This window comes from Protopterus annectens, chromosome 11.part0 (assembly GCF_019279795.1).
Source record: "Protopterus annectens isolate FY-2018-M chromosome 11.part0, PAN1.0, whole genome shotgun sequence".
NCBI lineage: Eukaryota > Metazoa > Chordata > Ceratodontiformes > Protopteridae > Protopterus > Protopterus annectens.
In genome coordinates, this window is record NC_056745.1 from 1,301,447,475 (window position 1) to 1,301,462,630 (window position 15,156).

Here is a 15,156-nt window from a genome sequence, read left to right on the forward strand (position 1 = left end):
ATTTTTGCTATCACCATATCCTAAGATATCCCAGAGTGCATTACAACATATCCTTTACAGTATATACAACCAGGTAAACCAAGAACTCCACAGGGCTACCTCCCCCGACGCATGGCACACCATCTTCACATGCTTTCACCATCACAGTCCCATGAGAGATCCTTTGGCACATTTTATACAGCCAGCCCCTATGTCACCCCTTTACAGCTCTCCATCACTAACCATTCATTGCACTGCTACACCAAATATGCACAATCTTTAACACTTAGGACTTACAAAAAAATTACCAAGGACTCATTTATTCCGAGCTCCATTAACCACCTCATTAAGAACCTACTCTTCTCATTCCCTACTTTTACTCACAGTAGTTAGCCTTATTTGAGACCAATCATACAACCACTCACCCCATGGTCTGCCCTATACAAAACCACCGGCCCAGCAAAACCATCTACTCTAAATATAATACATTCCTGCAGTTTTGTCACCCACCTTAGCAAGTGGGAGAGCTGATTTATCATGCTAATCAACTATAAAATAGTATGTAATGATGCAGTAAATCACTGCCTACTTCTTATGAAAACATTTAAGGAATCTGAAAATGAAAACGTCCAGCTATGCTCATTTTAAATTATATGCAACTGTCTAGCTTTGTGAAAAAGCTAATCCTTTCCTATGTTATAAATTAATTTATAAGGCAGTGAAATTGTATAGAAACTCAGAACTGTAAAACTTGGTGGCCACGGTTTACTAGTTAAGCTGATGGACTCAGAAATGCCATTTTACATAAAATCTTTAGGAAAATTGCAAAAAAAGCTGGCCAATAAAAATGCAGGAAAAAGTACAGTTTTGTACCTACCATAAATGTAGATGTTCGAGGATCCACATTGCTGCAGTCCTAACTATTGGGTAGTCCGCTGTCCAGTCGGCCCGAATACCAAAGTATATGGCTGACGTCGGTCAGGGCGCATTAGACTGACGTCAGTACGTCAGGGTACTAATGCGCATGACCGACGTCATATCCTCAGTCTTTTCTTGCCCCAGATGTCAGAAGACCCTAAAAAGACAAGGCCCAATATACCTGCACCAAAAATATGTACAATATATACAAAATTATCAGCATATAACCTCACCTACACAACCACCCCTAAACACAGAGGGAAGGAGGGAGGGTAAATTGGACTGCAGCAATGTGGATCCTCGAACATCTACATTTATGGTAGGTACAAAACTGTACTATGTTCTTCATTCCACATTGCTGCAGTCCTAACTATTGGGTAGAATCCCAAAGCAGAGGTAAGGGAGGCTGGCAAATCATAAAGAAGCAGGAGCTGACAACATGCCTTGCAAAATAGCTGTGGCAAAACCAGCCCTAGACTTAGAGTAGAGAGGAAGGTGATAATGCTTAGAGAAAGTATGCACTGAACTCCAAGTAGCTGCCTCCAAAATATCCTTAGTTGCCACCCCTTAGAAATGCTGTTGAAGTGGCAGTAGCCCTAGTGGAATGAGGCCTAATCCCAGCTGGAATCTCCTTGCCATGATGGGAATAACAAAATGCAATGCAAAACCCAATCCACCTAGAAATAGTTTGTTTTGACACAGGCTTGCCCTGCGAACTCAAAGCAAAAGAAACAAACAACTGCTGAGACTGCCTAAAATCCTTAGTCCTGCTTAAATAATAACGCAATTGCCTGTGTACATCTAAAGTGTGCAAAATCTTTTCCCCTTTATTTTGGGGTCTGCATAAAAGTAGGCAAATGAATAGTTTGGTTTAAAGCCACACTAGAAACCACCTTAGGCATAAAGGAAGGATTAGTACGTAATGATACCCTATCCTTATGGAAAATCAAAAGGGCTCTACTGCCATAAGGGCCTGCAACTCAGACACCCTTCTTGCAGAAGTAATAGCCAACAGAAAAGCAGTCTTCCATGACAAGTATTTCAATTCAGCAGTAGCCGCAGGCTCAAAAGGTTGTAGAGTAAGTTTTTCCAACACAAAACTGAGATCCCAAGCAGGAGTAGGAGCTCTACGTGGGTCTTATATTCTTTGCCCCTCTAAGAAACTGCTTGAACAAAGGATGCGAAAACAATGGTGGGTCACAATCATAGTGAGCTGAAATTGCTGCAGCATGAATCTTAATGGAAGAGAAGGACAAACCTTTGTCCAATAACTCAGTAAGATATTGAAGAGCCACACTCAAATTAGGCTCAGAAATCTCCAAATTCTTTGCTGTACTCCAAAATAAAAATCTCTTCCATTTTTCTGCGTACACTTTCCTTGTACTAGGTCTTCTAGCTTCCATAATCACATTTAAAACTTGTTGAGGAAGTTGAGACCTGCTGTGGTTCAACACAGAATATGCCAGGCTGTTAGATGAAGAGAGTGAAGCTTGACATTGAGCAGATGACCGTCCTTCTGAGATAACAGATGTGGAATCAAAGGTAAAGGCCATGGAGGCTTCCTTACCAGACTCCTTAGTAGTGGGTACCAGTGTTGCCGAGGCCAATCTGGAGCTATTAAAATCATCCTTGGCTTGTCTTGTCTGACCTTTAAGAGCACCTTTGGAAGAAGAGGCAGAGGTGGAAAGGCATACACATGAAGATTTTTCCAACTGAAAGAAAGAGCATCCACTTTCCAAGCTGTGTGATGAAACCCCTTTGTGCAAAACTTTGGCAGCTGGTGGTTTAGTGGAGAAGCGAACAGATCTATGTCTGGAGTTCCCCATGACACTGTCAATTTCTGAAATACATGAAGATCCAGTTTCCACTCGTGGGGATCCATGATTTGTCTGCTTAACACATCTGCTAAGGAGTTCTGTGCTCCCGGCAGAAACCTTGCCTGAAGAGTTAGTTGCAAGCTGAGCGCAGTCTCCCATAAAATCATTGCTTGCCTGCATAGAGGATAAGAATGTGTTCCCCTTGTTTGTTGATGTACCACATGACAGTTGTGTTGTCTGTTAGAATCAACACCTGCCCTGGAAGAAGTAACTCCTTGAAAGCCATTAATGCAAACTGGACTGCTAACATCTCCTTCATGTTGATATGTAGATGCTGTAGTCTGGCAGGCCACTTGTCTTGTATCCACTTTCCATTTAGATGAGCTCCCAAGCAATGTCCGAGGCATCTGTCGTTAAAATCTGACTCGCCTCTGGCCGGGTCACAGAGAGTCCCTTGTTTAGGTGACATTCCTGAGCCCACCACAAAAATTCTTTTGAAGGCAAGGTATTATTTGAATGACAGTGTCCAAATCCTGGCAGTGCTGTGTCCATACATTTTGAGATACCATTGCAGCTTCCTCATATGCAGTTTGGCATTGGGAAGCACCAGAATACAAGATGCCATGAACCCTAATGCTTGAAGGACTGTCCTTGCAGTCAGCACGGACTGATGAGATAGTTGATGGAAGTAAAGGGATAGACTCTTTTGTTTGTCCGGGGTTAAAAGGCCATCTGGGCTGCTGTATTCAGTCTCACACCCAGAAAGCACATGTCTTGAGAGGGTACTAGACTGGACTTTATTTCGTTCACAGAATACCCTAGGCATCTTAGCACTGCTATAACATATTCCAGATGCTGTAGAAGGTCTTCCTTTTCTTGAGCCAGAATCAGGCAGTCGTCCAAGTAAGGATAGATTTGAATTCCTTTTAGCCTGAAGTAAGCTATCACTGGAGCCAGAACCTTTGTGAATACTCTGGGCAGTAGATAAGCCAAAGGGCAATGCAGAGAACTGATAATGAGAATTTCCAGCTCGAAAACGCAGATACTTCCTGCAACTTAGTCTTATAGGCACATGAAGGTAAGCTTCCTTGAGATCTAAAGTTACCATCCAGTGATCTTTGCCCAGCAGAGGTAAAAGCTGTTGTAACGTCAACATCTTGAACTTGGGAATGTCCAGATAAGTGTTGAGGATAGATAAATCCAAAATTGGTCTCCACGTGTTCCCCTTCTTTGGTACTAGGAACAGGCGAGAATAAAATCCTAGGCCCCTTTCTGATACAGGGACTGGCTGAATGGCCCCTATTTGGAGTAACAGAGAAATTTGCTTGTGAGCCTCTTTCCTTTGTGGAGGAGGAACGTCTGGCATGCCTTTGAAAGGGGCAATGTATGGAAATAAAACCTGTAACCGTGGTGAATGATATCCAACACCCATCTGTCTTGAGTAATTAAATCCCAATTTTCTTTGAAGAGAGACAGTCTTCCTCCCAAAGGAGCTGCCAGACGAGAATCTACTGGCAGCTGAAAAGGCAGGTCATTGGGTCTGTTTACGAAAGGACTGACCCCTGCCCTCACCAGAAGTCTGAGCAGGTGAACTCCCTGTTCTAGGCCTAAAAGAACCTTGAGCTCTGCCCCTACCACGTCTAGACCTACCCCTAGACTGGGAATCATAAGCAGGATATGTCCATCCCTTAGTAGGCCAATTTCTACTAAACTTGGGTGGCTGCACCTGCAAAAAATCTTTAACAGTTTGCATAGACTTAGCTTTGTCCTCCATTTTCTTTAAAACTGCTTCCACAGGCGAACCAAACAACACATCTGACTGTAAAGGAGCATCCAAAATCCTTGTCTTAACATGCTCAGCTAAATTCTGATCCCTCAACCAGGCATGCCTGCGAAGAACAGAACTAGTGGCAGCCACCCTAGAGGAGGCCTGTACAGCATCAAAACCACATTGCAAAGAATGCTTACCCACTTGTTCAGACACATGAACTAAATCCAGCAACTCTTTACACTCAATACCTTCCGCCAAAGCATCCACCTTAGATTTCAATTGTGAAAGGAGATAATTTTGATATTTTAGCATGTGAAACTGACAATTCAACGCCCTCATGGCTAAAGTGGAAGAAGTATACACTTTCTTTCCCCATCTATCCAAAGCCCTTGCCTCTTTATCAGTGGGAACAGGGTTTTTAACAACAGAGGCCTTAACACCTTTAGGTCCCTGAGAAACAGTTTCCGGGTCTGCCCTAGGACTCTTAAAAAGATACTTATGAGCTTCAGGCACCCTATAGTACCTATCAGGTTTAACAGGAGCAGGAGGCAAAGAATCAGGGTTCAGGAAGCCTCTGCAAAAACATCTTCCACCACATTCAACACAGGAGGTATAGCTAAGGGCCTATGCTGGGGTAAAACAAGAATTCCCTAAGCCTTTTCCTGGAATCAGAGTAATCTTGGCCTTCCCATTTAAAGTGCTCCCTCATGGAATGCAGAGTCTCTGAAAATGAGAAATCCTCAGGAGGAGAAGCTGTAGGAGTGGAATCATCCACATCAGAATCAGAATAAGGAGGATACTCCTGCAAGTCTTCCGCAGAAGACTCAGAAGCCTCTGAACACTGTTCAAAACTCTCAAACTCAGGTTCCACCCTAGGCCTCTTATCAGGAGGGGCATAGAACCTCTAATCATAGTAATCAAATCTTCTGCCATTTTAAGCATATGTTTCTTAGGCACAGAACCTGAAGTGCTAGGAGAAGCCCCCACTGAAGCTAAACTTGGCCTACCTCTCAAAGAAGTTTTGGAAACAGAAGGAGAGGCTCTAACTACCTTGGGAAGAGAGGGAAGAACAGTTACCTGAGAAGCCCCCTCAGCCTGGCCTACCTCCTGAGAAGGCACATCCTGTAACAGTAAAGTCTCTGCCTGAGACTCCAAAGAAACTCCTGGCAAAACCTCTGGCTCCACTGAGCCTTCTAAAGAACCGACGTCCGGGACTGCCGGTTCATCAACCCTAGGCTTCGCCGTTTTGTCCTTGCGCTTTTTGGACGAAGCGGGCGTCGGAGCATCCGACGGCATTTTATAATTGCAACGCTTCCCAAACACTAACCTGGCACAGTCTAACCTTCTCTTAATAGTGCGTTTGTTAAATCTAGCACAAGAGCGGCATCCAACAACGTCGTGCTCAGGCCCTAAACAAGGTATACACAAGGTATGGTAATCCCTATGAGGTATCTGTTTCCCACAAGAAATACAGTTATTCACTTTTTCTGACATCCGGTTAAATACTGAGGCAAGAAAAAACAAAATGTTCCCAACGGGTACGAGCCAACTTTGATTCGGTCTGAAACTCCGACTTCAGAAAATTTCAGAACGCCAACCTGCACTCGCAAAACTGCTTCTGCATCGGACCATGCGGCAAAAAAGACTGAGGATATGACGTCGGTCATGCGCATTAGTACCCTGACGTACTGACGTCAGTCTAATGCGCCCTGACCGACGTCAGCCATATACTTTGGTATTCGGGCCGACTGGACAGCGGACTACCCAATAGTTAGGACTGCAGCAATGTGGAATGAAGAACATCAAGTCAGTATGCACTAAAACACAAAAATGAAAACCAATTACTTTTTATATTTTCTCAACAGCACTGAAAAAATCACTTGAACCACATTTTCAAACTGCAGGACTAAAACTCAGTTCTGTTCTTGAATCAACCTTTGCAAGGAATCATTATAAATGCATGCTGAGCTAGAATACATTAAGAACTTAAAGCCACATAATTTCAAAACATTTCAGTGAAAGGCAAAGTTTTTCATGGTTACCTTGCTGTGTACACCTTAAAGTTAGCAGTTGTCCCTTCAACACCATAAACTGCACTGAATGTGCATTTCCCAGATACTATTTACACCAAATAATCAGTTTCAAGTTAGCATCTTGGCAGTAAGGCTATTTTTAGGTATGCTTCATCATCCCTTGTGGTACCCTGTTAAGCAGACTAACAGCAAGGATGACAAGGTCAAATCCATTACACATGTACTTCCATATGTATGCTGCTCCTGGCTACATCATGCATGCTGCTTGGCAAGTCCAAGTGTGTGACTTGATTCAGTGCCTCCTAGTGCAGTCTTCCTGCCTTTGCCAGGAGTCAACATCCTGGAAAGTCAAGCTGCCCTCCCCTCAAGAACTGGCAAACTAAAGATTGCAGCTCACGAATCCCAATGCCACCACCTCCAACAGTCTGTTGCTCCAGTGCCTAGACAACTGTCAGGACTTGATTGCTCTGTACCACATAGCCAGTCAGCCCAACCAAGTAATGGCATACGGCTACAGATAACAGCAGAAAGCCTTCAGAAGCATAGCTCTGGTAGTGGTATCATACCTGATTCGCGTGCCTTTTGACGAGGGATCCACTGCTGGACAGATATGATCTAATCAGGAACAATCCTAAGCTGCAGTAAGACCATCTCACTTGAGCCCAGTGATGCTTGAATTCAAAGCTTATGCAAATAACATAACTGCATGCAAAAGTTTTGCTGGGAGGTAAAAACATTTAACACATCTTCCAGCTTGCATATAAAGGCACTGGTAACTCCAGCCACCACTTTAATTCACTGCAGAAACTAGGAAGTTCAAGGATTTCATGCAGCAGGAGAGAAATGTCAGTGTACAAACAGCAGAGAAAGAATTAAAGCCTGAAATTACAAGGCAAGAGCAGAGAAAGGGGCAAGAAGTGGATTAAAAAAGATGCTCAAGTAAGATATTTTCTTATTCAGCAAGACCCCTGTTTTCCAACAGTGGGAAGACAAGGTACTTGCTTGTGGTCACAATTACTGCAAGATCCTCAGGTGTCTCACAAAAGGAGATTAGCAGCATGCACATTAAAAGGCAGGCTTATTAAAAAGCACTGGACAACAAACTTTTAAGAACGAATTTTGCTGTTAAACGCATCACGTTTTAAACATATTTCCAAATAATTGTCACCCACTGTGGTCTCATTTAAAATGCTCCAACAACACATGAGAACCTGGGTATATATTCATATATTACTAGGCTAATGACCCAGAGAGCCTTTTGTAAGCCTAGCAAGTTTTCCTGAAAGAATAATGATGTCCTACATCTGAATAGGACAATGAAAGCCAGGAATTTATAAGCCAGCTCTACTCATATGAGACATGGGTGCTAGGCCCAGTGTAAATTTCACATTCCCCATCTACTGGTCTACATTGCTCTTAAACTGGGTAACAGACAAACTCTGTTTCACATGGATGGGAAGACAGCTCCACAGAGAGGCAGTGTCTGGGGCACATCGGTCTCTCCCAACATGTTCTGTTCAAGTCACAGACAAAATTCAGGTCCCTAGACCTTGTATTTCCGGTACTCTGACTTATGAATATGTAGAAGACACAAGTGTGGGGCTTGTGGATACTTTGCAAGCCAAGCCAGGCATTGATCACCCCTCCGCAATCTATACAAGACCGAGTAGAGGGAGAGTTTAAGGCGCTCTGCATAAGGCAGGCTTGTTATGCCTTGTATTTTTTTTTTTTTGTAAGAAACCTCAGAGGTCACACAAGCTGCTGCATATGCCTGGTCAGGTGCACACCAGCACTTTACTCTAGGATTGATCTGACAAGGACAGAGTACAGTGGGATAATGACTTCTTTGGACCTAGACATCATACCCTTACCTATACATTGTACAACATAAAAGGATTTCCTCATCACTGTGGACACATGGTGGTCAAAGTTAAGGTTGTTTTACATGTGTACTGAGATCTCCGACCACTGGGTAGACTCTTAGGGCTGTACTATCAACTTGGTAATTAACCGGGATGGTTAACTTCCCCCAAAGGGTATAATTATGCATTTCTTAGCATAGACCTTAAGACCATGGATTTGGCACCATTTGTTAGGCAGAGACAGATCTTCTTGAAGAATGCTAGTGATGCAGGGAAGTCCATGATAACCCCAGCTTGCAATCATTTGCAAACTTAGTCAGTCATATACTTCAGTATTTGCTTCCATTTCATACAAAACAGATGCTAAAGAGAACAGGTCCAGTACAGAGCCCTGGGGGACCCCTCTAGTGACTGGCCTTTTGGTGGAAGCAGCTTCACCTATTTTGACCACCTGGGTCCTATCAGTGAGCTTGTTTGCTATCCAGCAGTGATAAAAGGGTTTACACCTACATTAGTGAGCTTGTCTAGAATGCCTGAGTGGGGTACTGTATCAAAAACCTTGGCAAGGTTGAAGTAAGCTGTGCGCACAGTCTTACCTTCATCCAATGCTTTGGTGGCTCTCAAAAAAAAAAAGTCCACAAATTTAATAGGCATGATCTTCTTTTAACAAAGCAGAACTGCTATGGATCCAGTGGCTGCAGTTTACCTATGTCCTCGTTTATCACGTCCATGATGATTCTTTCCATGGCCTTACATATGAGGCTGGTAAGACTTATGGGCCTGTAGTTACCCGGATCATGGTTGGACCTCCTTTGTGCAGGGGAATGATTGAAGCAATCCTCCATTCTTTGTGCACAAAACCTGAATGAAGGCTGCAGCTGAAACGTGATTCAAGTGGACCAGAAAGGTCATGTTTCACGCTACTTATTAAACATCCCAGGATGTTATCTGGGCCCATCGATGCAGTGTTTTTGGCCTTAGAAAGTGCAGTGATGACATTTCCTAGTATTGGTTGGGGGGATTGTGGTATGCAGTACTTCCTCTGGACCATCAGGGGGGAGTGGGAGGAGAAATGTGAGCTGAACCTGTCAGCAAAAAGGTTTGCAATGGCCTCCAGTTCAGTGTGAGCAATGCCTTTTACAATAAGTTCTGATATTTGCTGTGCATTTTTTCTGAGGTTATGGACAAAGTTATAGAAAGCATTGTAGTTGTCCTGTGCCCGAGAAGCTTTTTGCTTCAAATTTAGTACATGAAGTATTAATTAACCATCTTAGCTGCCTGTTTAGATTGGTCACGGGGCTTTTATTATGTATGGCTTTGTTCCTTCTACGCTTGTGGTCATCTCCTGAATATGAATGGAAACAGCTAGCTCTATACAGATATCAACATGGCTGTACAAAGATTTTGTAAATAGCTCAGCATATGCTATGGTGTTTATTGGGTTTGGGGAGGGGTGCATGGAATTTAGCCAAGGTGTTGCTTAGTAAAGAGAGGTACGTTTTGGAATAGTTGCTAAAAGTTTTTGGTTTCACTGGATCCCCAGATTTAATTTTTATTTCAGGTAATACTGCCTTATGGTCTGATGAGTGAAGATATTACATTGGGTGAGGAACGTTGGCCCCCATGTTCTTGAGTACAAGGTCAAGGATGTCTGTATCCCTGGTAGGAAAATTGACCAACTGTTTCAGGATGTTGGCATTAAAAGTTTAGGAATCTCTGGGCTTGTGCAATTGAAGTGGCATAGGATTCCCAATCTATGGAGGGGTAGTTGAGATCCCTCATGAATATTGCACTGTGTTGAACGGTGAGGGACTCTAGTACATTGAAATATGTAATATGGATTTCCTGGGACATGGAGGGGGAACTATAGGTTTCAAGGATATGGTGCAACACCCAGTTTATGGCGAGTTGCAAATGCATGAGTGCAAGTGGGTCATACACCAGTCTGGATGTGAGGTTTTTAATATAGGCAGACTATTCCACCTTTAGTTCCCTCCTGTGCAGTAGCTGGTCTAAAGGTGTGAAAGGCATTATAACCTTGCATTGCTGGGGTACTCTCCAAGACTTGAAACCAGATCTCCATTACTACACGAATTCTATGCAATCTAGGGAGAGGGAATTCAGGGAATGTTTTTTCTTAAGACTTCTAGCATTGAGCAGTACCACCTTCAGATATTCCTTCATAGGTTCAGTTAATTCAGTAGGTTTATCAGTTTTGCATTGCCTAAAAATAGCACTAAAGGAGTGGAAAAGGTCTTTGCCAATATCTGAAAGCCTAAAAGGGGTAAGTGCAGACCAGCTCTGGGAAAACAGCGTGGTCAGTCAACCATGTCCTCCCAGGCTGTCAAATATTGTGCTCCCTTGGAGACACCAGAAGCTAAGTTAAGCCAATTGTTAAAATAATTTTCTGTTGGTAATGTGGCATCATCCTTGGATGATGAAGTCATGAAATAAACGGCAGCAGTGAAGAGAGAAAGGAGTCACAGGATGAAGCTCCCAATGGCCAATCTATATTCCCATCCTTGCAGATGGTCAACCTGCAGGAAATTGACTGAAAATGGTGCAATCACAGAAGCAGCACACATGACGTTTCTTCACAGAGTAGGTCAGCTCACTCAACGTGACACAGTGAGGAGCTCTGAAATTTAGAAGAATCTCAGATTTTGGAGTACAATCCCTGCTCCTCTAGGCTGAAAGAGTTGGACAGCACAGTTAAGACCCCCTGCCACACAGCTTCAGGGTGCAAGGTTCCATCTTCATCTGCGATCAGTGTTGATGTGGAGTTTGCATGCTCTGTCTCTGGGTTCTGTTTTCCTTCCATATCCCAAAACATGTTGGCTCACCAGCAACTCTAAACCACCTATACATACTGCATTTACCCTTACCCTGTGGATTGAATCATGGCTGTAAAGGGTCCAAGAGAACTAGTTCACTTCTGTGGTTACCAAATGAAAGGGGGACAGTCAGTTTAAGGAAGTTTGTGAGACATACCAAGCATACCCCAGTGGGGAATACCACCAGGCAGACCCCAGAATATGATGGAGGGACTACATCACTCAGCTGCCTGGAAATCCTATAGGGTAAGCAGCAGACTGTTAGATGTACAAGTCTGGTCTACTTTGCTCAGCTCATCATTTAATCATTGTCAGAAGTTTAGAACAAGGATGGTTGGATGTTAATATCTTAAAGCAGTTATCTATATCAGCACCCAGAGATGCATCAGATTTAGTGCCCACTGCAGTTCCCCAATATGCTGCACTCTTCAACTTGGCAAAAAAAAATATCTGTCCTCTCCTCCAAGGGTGAAAGGCAAAAAAAAAAAAAATCCTCTGAGCTCAGCAATCTTTCAGGAGCAAAGGTTCTTATTTCTTAATTAGCAAACTGCTTGCTACAATTTAACAAATCAGCTTACTATATTCTAAACATTACAAATGTCGCGCTGAAGTGGTAACAGTTCAGCCCTGACTGCAAATACAATACCAGCATCCTGAATGCTAGTACTGGACTGCCAGTTGCATATCCTGATACCTTGTGGCTGGGCAGCTGCCCCATTTGTGCTGGCTTAGTTACACTTCTATCTGTACCAAGAGGCTATGGCTCAAAAGAAATTCCAAAACCACAGAAAAGCACCATTACTACCTTGAACATTAAATGCAATTACATAGGATTCATCTTTACTAAGTGGATGATTTACCTCATTAAGAAACAATCCTTCATTGGAGAAGTGCTGGTGGGGGACGACGATGACTCCATTATCAGTTCCAAAAGATATGCACGTTACTTATTACACCAGAGTTTATAGCCCTAATTACTGCTTGTTTTGTATGTGTTCCTTTATTTACTTGTTAATTACACTTCCAGAAAGTTTTATGTAATACACTCTTTCATTAAGCTGGAAATTAATATAAAAATGCCTGTAATTACAGAAAAACTGCCTACAATGCAACAGCCATCCTGAATTCTGCCACAAAACTAAATGACTACAGAGCTTTAAGATTTTAGCAGATTCGGAAGTCAACAAAAAATTTACTCGCTCCTATTTAGGAGGGGCTAAGTTAGTGTCATTTTCAACCAGCAAATGTGGGAAATATATTCTTGCCTGATTGTTTATTTACATTATCTGCCATATGTAGTAATGCCACCTAGGAACTGTTTACTCAAAAACAGAGAAGGGGTGGTGCCTGCAAACGTTCCACCTCATAAAAATAACTACCATGTTCATTATACAAAATGTTGCTACTTAGCTGAAGCAAATGCAATCAGTTATGTGTACATACTCCCCTAATTTTGAAATCCGGCATACAAAGTTTAACTCTCTGTGACAATGTAAGATACTGACATCTATGCCAGGGAGAATAGGGCAGTGCATGTGTAACATATGCCAGCATAGTTAGCTGGAGTTTTGTAAACTGTGTGCAATTTGACTACCACACTGACTTGTATGGATGCTGGTGTTAAAAATGCATCACCAGTGTTATTATAACTGATTAAATGTATATGATTAAACAAAGAATTCTGGAAGGGAAGAGTAGAAGTTTTTGAAATTGTTCTATAATTTTTAAACACTGCAACAGATCTTAGCTTTTCTTTGGAACCAGATATAAAAATCTATGACAGTTATCACAGTTCAGTTAGTTAGAAGCTCATCACCTTACCTTGTGGAAGCATCTCCACATCTAATCTTGCCTTGCTGTACTACATTAGCTAGGTAACAGTTATTCTTTATAAAGTCAGGAAACCGTGAGATTAGTTAAGTATTCTTTTTCTCCATCTGTTTGAATCTGTCCAACTGTGTTATTTTTATTTCTCCTGTGACTGAAACTCTGATGTTTACTGTACTTCGATATTTAGTATTCTTGTGTTTCCTATTTTATTATTTATTAAATATTTTTATACATTTCATTGTGGCTGGTCTTTTAGAGAATGCTTTTAATGTCTTGAAAGTAATTGAACTTATTTTAGTGACGCCTTGGTCACTCCGAAAAGGCCTGGCTGCTTTGGTTACACTCAACCATGTATGTTAGCATTGATTTTACTCGGTATAATTGGATATCCTTGTAATAGCCTGAGAGTGGTTGAATGATGGCAGTAAAGTTACCTTATAGTCTGGGCAGAAGGGGTTCATAGGTAGGTACTAGGCTATCGGCCCAAAGGCCTACGTAAGCCTAGCCAGCAAGGTACCATAGCTTATGCCACCCAAGAAAGTTATAAAGTTAGTTAGTAAATCTGTACCAGCCCTTCCCAGGAGAGTAAGAGTGTGTGTGTGTGTGTGTGTGTGTGTGTGTGTGCGTGTGTGCGTGCGTGTAAGAGAAAATCAAAGACCCAGGTGTGGGTGTGTCAGTTACTTGGTATTGGGGCACAGTGCTCGAAAGTGAGTCTTGTTTGGGATCTGGAGAGACAGATATAGTCCACTACAAGGTCTGGAGCATGTTCCCTCTGTGCTCTTTTGGGAAACTGTGCTTGATGCAGATAGCTGCATCTTAAAATACTGTGTAAATCCATTCCTGTTTTAGTGACCGTCTCTCACCAGTGTCATTGGTGGGGATTAAGGCTCCTTGATTGCTGTCCCAGTGTAAAGAGAGGCCATCACACTCCTGACAGCAAATTTTCAAAGGGCCTACATCGCTTCCCATACTAGTCTTGTGCTGGAGCTCCAAGGAAACTACTGACTACACTCAAAAGACAGGTGTCCCACAAACACCATTAACAGATGCCACTCCAATCCAGTATTCTTGCTGTACACAATGAATTCACAATGTGCAAAACAATGGAATGGAAGTAGCCTTGTCATCTTTTATGGCATGTCACTATACAATGACAACATATAAAGAAAACAGATCTTTCTGTTCTAACGGAAAACAACCAGGACACCACCACTCAGTGAAACAGCAAAAGTTATGTTTGGCATTTAAACTTGCACATCTCTATCATTTCCACACAAAGTACATGATTATTTGTCAAAGTCTACCATGCAAATGTGCTGCATCGGTGACATTCTGCAACAAAACCAGATAACTTGAGGGCAAATAAGAAAATCAAATTAGTCATAAAAGTAAATATCTTTACACAGTACTTCCATCATTCAACATATTTTCTGCATACATCATACTTGCATTAATGCTGCTAAATTCATGTTAACCAGAAGACAGTACACAAAAGAGTTTGAATACCAGAAAATACAAACTTTTTTCCTCTGCACTTTTTTCTACCAATGTCTACTGACCATATGGGCCATTGTCATGGAAAACTAGGCAGCTGTGGTGGGGATACTTCTACATCTTTCATTCACATGCCTAAAAAGTACACAGGTCAGAGTTACAGGCAAGGCAAAGTTGCGCATATGCTTCAGCTGGTGACCGGATATCAAATTCTGCAACCCCTGTAAACAGATGAGCCCAATTGTTTTCACCACTGGAAATTGTGAAGGAAGTGTGCCCCTGAGAAGCACACCATAAAGCCCTCCCCTCAAAATAAAAATGAGAGGTGAGCATGCAACGCCTCGTCATTCCTTTGTCTTCCAATGTGCTCTTCCAGACCCTGGACCAATTACCAAACTAGGATCATTTGAAATTACAGTCAGGGCTCTCTCTCTCTATTGCATATAGCTCATCAGGGCATAAACAAACTTTGATTTGTATATTTGTGTCTTTACACAAATACACACTTAAAATCATAGCTACTGAAAGAAAACAAAGGATTACAGTTCAGAGGGACTAAAGAACACACTCTCCACTACTCTAATCTTTTCCATTTAACTTTGGATGCATATAACAAGC

The 15,156-nt window shown here is 42.3% G+C and overlaps 1 protein-coding gene across 1 annotated transcript in view; it reads right to left on the reverse strand.

Annotated features, from left to right (window-relative positions):
• Positions 1 to 15,156, reverse strand: part of SND1 (staphylococcal nuclease and tudor domain containing 1) — a gene marked incomplete in the record, with an annotated part of 3,811,866 nt that overhangs the window by 2,895,730 nt on the left and 900,980 nt on the right.